General features: G+C 41.3%; 1 pseudogene; it reads right to left on the reverse strand.

The window, feature by feature from the left end:
* Positions 1-1,119: 1,119 nt before the first annotated feature.
* On the reverse strand, positions 1,120-2,528 carry LOC138850427 (Y-box-binding protein 1 pseudogene; annotated as a pseudogene).
* Positions 2,529-6,215: the final 3,687 nt, after the last annotated feature.

Genomic DNA, 6,215 nt, shown 5'->3' on the forward strand with positions numbered 1-6,215 from the left:
TACAAGATTTAGGAAGATAGTGATCATTCCCACCCTACCCTCTCACCCTTCTTCCTCCTTCCACTCTCATTCCCTTTCTTATTTTTACAAAGATCTATTTTCAGTTAAGTTATACTCATAAGATTAAGTTATAAGATTAACCCTACACTAAGTAAAGTGTTCAATAAATAATATGGGGGGGGGGGGGAGCTGTTCCTCAACAATCAAGAAAAGGGCTGTTCAAAATCATCACATCTCAAAATGTCAATTTCACTTCTACAGATTTCGTTTTAGGTACTCTATTAGTTACCACAGACCACTGAGAACATATGATATTTGTCTTTTTGGGACTGGCTTATTTCATTAAGTATAATGGTTTCCAGGTACATCCATTTTATTGCAAATAACAGAATTTTACTTTTTTTTACTGCTATGTAGTATTCCATGGTGTACATATCCCATAATTTCTTTATCAATTCTTCAGTTGATGGTCATCTGGGTTGATTCTATATCTTAGCTATTGTGAATTGAGCTTCAATAAACATAGGAGTACAGATAAGACTTTCATGTGCTGATTACATTTCCTTTGAGTAAATTCCCAAGAGTGGGATGGCTGGGTCATATGGTAGGTCTATAGTCAGATTTCTGAGGTACCTCCATACTGTCTTCCACAGTGGCTGTACCAGTTCACATTCCCACCAACAGTGGATTAGTGTACCTTTTTTCCCACATCCTCATCAGCACTTGTTGTTTGTTGATTTCTGTTTAAAAGCCATTCTAAACTGGGGTGAGGTGAAACCCCATTGTAGTTTTGATTTGCATTCCCTTGATGGCTAGTGATGCTGAGCATTTTCTCATGTGCCTGGTGGCCATTTGAATTTTATCTTTTGAAAAATGCCTGTTCAAGTCCTTTACCCATTTCTTAACTAGATTATTTGCTTTATTGTTGTTGAATTTCTTGAGCTGTTTATAGATTCTGGATATTAATCCTTGATTAGTTGCATAGTTCTCCAGTGTTTTCTTCCATTCTGTTGCCTGCCTCTTCTTTTGCTGAGTGTTTCTTTTGCAGTGCAGAAGCTTCTCAAATTGATGTAATCCCCTTTGTCAGTTTTGGCTTTGATTGCCTATGCTTCTGGGGTCTTTTCTTTTTTTTTTTTTTTTTTTTATTATTTAAGACCTTTATTAGCAGGTGCTTGCAGTTTGTTGACTTTTTTGAAAAAATCAAGTTGTAAACTTTTATTACAAATTAAAAATGAAGTTCTTAAAAATCTCAACTTGACCAGATATGAAACAATTTAAAAACCTTTAAAGGTGTATTGAGAAAAACCAGGCTTTTTTTAAAAACACGTTTGTCGTTATCAAAAAGAGACATCTTTAGGTAAAAATAATAAAAACCCCATGCTGCATAGATAATGCAGATAGTTCTAGTAATCTGGTCAATGGGCAAAAAGCAAGCACTTAAGGTCTTCAGCTCCAATCTTTTGTTCATTTCTTATTGCTGGAATTTCATATTCATTTCTTCTTGTTGGATGACTAAACCGGATGATGGTAGAAATGTTAAGCCGGCATTTATTCAGCCCCGCCCTGCTCAGCCTCGGGAGCGGACGAATTCTCAGCTGGTGGATCGGCTGCTTTTGTCTCTTTGCCATCTTGTGGTTTAGGGTTATCTGGGCGTCTGCATCGGTAGTTGAAGTTGCGGCAGTACCGACGCTGAGGTGGCTGCTGACCCTGGGTCTCATCTCCTTGGTTTTCCTTATCTTCTTCATTGCCGTCCTCTCTAGGCTGTCTTTGGCGAGGAGGACCTCTGCGGAATCGTGGTCTATAACCCCGATACATATTCTGTCTCACTGGTCTACCTTGTTCTCCTGCACCCTGGTTGTCAGCACCTTCCATCACTTCTTCCTGCACAGGAGGGTTGGAATACTGTGGTCGACGCCCATAGGGTCTCCGCATGTAGTAAGGTGGGAACCTTCGCCTGCGGTAGGGCCGGCGTTGTTGGGCCTGGCCTTCGGGAGCGCTCTCCGATCCCTCATTCTTTTCCCCACTCTCACTATTCTGGTAATTCTGCTGGTAATTGCGTGGAGGACCCCTACGACGTGGGTAGCGTCTATAATGGTTACGGTCTGCTGCATATTTACTGCCTTGCACTGGAACTCCACCAGGACCTGTAACATTTGCTGCCTCCACACCCTTTTCTCCTTCAACAACATCAAACTCCACAGTCTCTCCATCTCCTACACTGCGAAGGTACTTGCTGGGGTTATTCTTCTTTATGGCAGTCTGGTGTACAAATACATCTTCCTTGGTGTCATTCCTGTTGATGAAACCATATCCGTTCCTTACATTGAACCATTTTACTGTTCCCAAAACCTTCGTTGCAATGACCTTCTTGTCCCCGCTGGCGGGCGCCGCCGATGTGAGGCCGCCCGGGCCACCGCTCCCTGCGCCGCTGCCCGTGGTGCAGGGCTTGGTTTCGGCGGCGCTGAGGGTGGGGGCGGCGGGGGCGGCTGCTGGGTCTCGGCCTCGCTGCTCATAGTTGTGGTGATGGTGACTGGGGCCGGCTGCGGCAGCTGCGGCTCCTCCAGGGGTGTGATGGAAACTAGGCCTGCGGCGGCGGTGGAGCTGCTCAGGGCTCTCTGGGGTCCGCTCTCCGCTCCCGCTACCGATCCAACTCCTGGGGTCTTTTCTAAGATGTTTTTGCCTATGCCAATGTCTTGCATGGTTTCAATATAGTTCTAGAAGTTTTAGACAGAGCCATTAGCAAAAAAATATATATCAAATGAATATAAATTGAAAAGGAGGAAGTCAAATTATCCCGGTTTGAAGATGACATGATTCTATATATAGGGGAACCAAAAAAACTCCACTAGGAGACTATAGGAACTCATAAGAGAGTTTGGTAAACTTGCAGGATACAAAATCAACACACAGAAATCAATAACCTTTATATACACATATAATTCCATGGCTTAGAAAGAATTTGTAAGATTAGTCCCATTCACAATAGCTACTACAAAAATGAAATACCTTGTAATCAATTTAACCAAGAAGGTGAAAGATGTATATAATTAAAATTATTTTTTTTAATAATTTTATTTATTTATTTATTTATTTTTTGGCAGACAGAGTGGACAGTGAGAGAGAGAGACAGAGAGAAAGGTCTTCCTTTGCCGTTGGTTCACCCTCCAATGGCCGCCGTGGCCGGCGCCACCGCGCTGATCCCATGGCAGGAGCCAGGAGCCAGGTGCTTTTCCTGGTCTCCCATGGGGTGCAGGGCCCAAGCACCTGGGCCATCCTCCACTGCACTCCCTGGCCACAGCAGAGAGCTGGCCTGGAAGAGGGGCAACCGGGACAGAATCCGGCGCCCCGACCGGGACTAGAACCCGGTGTGCCGGCGCCGCTAGGCGGAGGATTAGCCTAGTGAGCCGCGGCGCCAGCCTATAATTAAAATTATAAAACATTAAGGAAAGAAATAGAAGGAGACACAAAAAATTGAAAAATCTTCTATATTCATGGATTGGAAGAATTAGTATCTTCAAAATGTACATACTACCAAAAGCAATTTACAGATTCAGTGCATGCAATCCCAAAATATCAATGACATTCTTCTCAGATCTAAAAAAAAAGCTAGAAATAAACTATGCTAAAATTCATATAGAAACACAAGAGATCCCATATAGCTAAAGCAATCTTACACAACAAGAACAAAACTGGAGGCATTACAATACCAGATTTCAAGACATACTACAGAGAAGTTATAATCAACACAGCCTGGCACAAAAATAGACATGCAGACCAAGGGAACAGAAAAGAAATCTCAGAAATTATTCCCCTTATCTACAACCAACTAATCTTTGACAAAGGAGCTTAAATCAATTCCTGGAGAGCAGGCAGTTTCTTCAACAAGTGATGTGGGTAAAATTGAATCTACATGTGCAGAAGTATGAAACAAGACCCCTACCTTACACCTTATACAAAAATCTGCTCAAAATGGATCAAGGATTCTAATCTATGATCCAATTCCATAAAATTACTAGAGGAAAACAATGGGGAAACTCTGCAAGACATTGGAGTAGGCAAAGGCTTCTTGGAAAAGACCCAAGAAGCACAGGCAATGAAAGCAAAAATAGACAAATTGTATTACATCAAATTGAGAAGCTCCTGCACTGTAAAGGAAACACTCAACAAAGTGAAGAGGCAATCAACAGAATGGAAGAAAATATTTGTAAACTATGCAACTGATAAAAGATTGATATTCCAGATCTATAAAGAGCACAAGAAACTGAACCACAACAAAACAAACAATCCAGTTAAGAAATGACAAAGAACATAAACAGACAATTTCAAAGTGTGAAATTCAAATAACCAACATGCACATGAAAAAAAAATGCTTAGGATCACTAGCCATCAAGGAAATGCAAATCAAAACCACAATGAGGTTGCACCTCACCCCAATCAGGATGGCTCTCATCCAAATATCACAAAACAATAAATGCTGGTGAGAATGTAGAGGGGAAAGTTACCCTATTTTGCTGTTGGTGGAAGTGTAAACTAGTACAGCCATTGTGTAAAACAGTATGGAGATTTTTCAGAGATCTGAAACTAGATCTACCATATGATCTAGCCATCCCACTCCTGGGAATTTACCCAAAGGAAATGAAAGAGTTATTTGTACCCTTATGTCTCTTAGCACTCAGTTCACAATAGCTAAGATATGGAATCAACCCAGATGTTCACCAACTGATGACTGAATAAAGAAAATACGGTGTTTGTATGCACTATGGAATATTACTCAGCCATAAGAAAGAATTAAATCCTGTCTTTTGCAAGAAATGGTGCAACTGGAAACCATTATGCTTAGTGAAACAAGCCAATATCAAAAAGACAAATATCCTATGTTTTCTCTGAAATGTGGCAGTTAATATAGAATACAAATAACGTATAGGAACAAAATGGTTACTTTGGGATGTGATTGTCATTTTATGCTTATGTTTATACTCCTGTGGAACTGTAGTCTTCCTACTTTTTATATGCTGAATGTCATGGTTAGTTTGGAATTAAGGCTGTGAATATAGAGTGAGTTAAAATTATGTTTTGCAAAAACTGATGAACAGAGGGAAGGGAAGGGAAGGGAAGGAGAGATATTTGGGGAGCAGAGGCATAGGGGAAGTGTGGCTGACTTCTTGGAACTGTACCTTTGGAATGTATAAAATCTGTTCTGTTTATATTAATATAAATTTTAAAAAAAAGAAATGTTGAAGAGCAAGTGAGAGGTTTTGAGCACCCCAGTGATACAGACTTTTATTATAAAAAGACTCCTTGGAACTGGGCAGAAGAGGAAGAACTGCATGTACTGACCAGTTGGTGATGTGCTCTGATAGCCCTGTGATAAATCAGGGAGGCTTAAACTATGGAAAAGGCAGTGAAGACAAAGAGAAAGGGAGCAATTTGACATATTTAGGAAGGAAAGTTAAAAGAAGTTGGCAATTTTATTTAAAGAGTGAAGACAAAGGCAGAATTGCATAGGACTACAGATTACCTGTTTATTCATTTTATGTATATATACTGAGTACACACTATATGCCAAGCACACTGTGTGGGTATTAGGGATTTAATGGTGAGCTTCAGGAACCCTGTCTTAAGATGCGTAATGGTAAAGATAATTCATCAAATATGCATCTAGATAAATGCACCATGAAAAATTGGACAAACAGCATGAGAGAGAATAATAGGAAGCTGCTCATTTGCCATAGGGAAGGAGCAGTTAGGAAAGGTCTCCCCACAGACAGGAAATGTGAGCTGAGTCCTGAGAGTTGAGAATCGTTTAGGGATGGAGTTGCAGCATAGAAAGTTAAGTCTCCACCTGCACTGCTGGCATCCCCTATGGACCCCGGTTCGAGTCCTGGCTGCTTCACTTCTGATCCCACTAATGTGCCTGAGAAAGCAGCAGAAGATGTCCCAAATCCTTGGGCTCCTGCACCCACGTGGGAGACTCAGGAAAAGCTCCTGGCTCCTGGCTTTGGATCTACCCAGCTCCAGCCATTGCAGCCATCTGGGGAGTGAACCAGTGGATGGATGGAAAACCTCTCTCTCTCTCTTTCTCTCTCTCTCTCTCTCTCTCTCCCCTCTCTAAGTCTGCTTTTCAAATAAATAAAAATAAATCTTTTTTAAAAAAAGAGAGAGAGAGAAGATTTAACCAGATGATGAGTCAGGGAACGAGAACAGCTTGCGCAAAG

Source organism: Oryctolagus cuniculus, chromosome 7 (assembly GCF_964237555.1).
Source record: "Oryctolagus cuniculus chromosome 7, mOryCun1.1, whole genome shotgun sequence".
Taxonomy (NCBI): Eukaryota; Metazoa; Chordata; class Mammalia; order Lagomorpha; family Leporidae; genus Oryctolagus; species Oryctolagus cuniculus.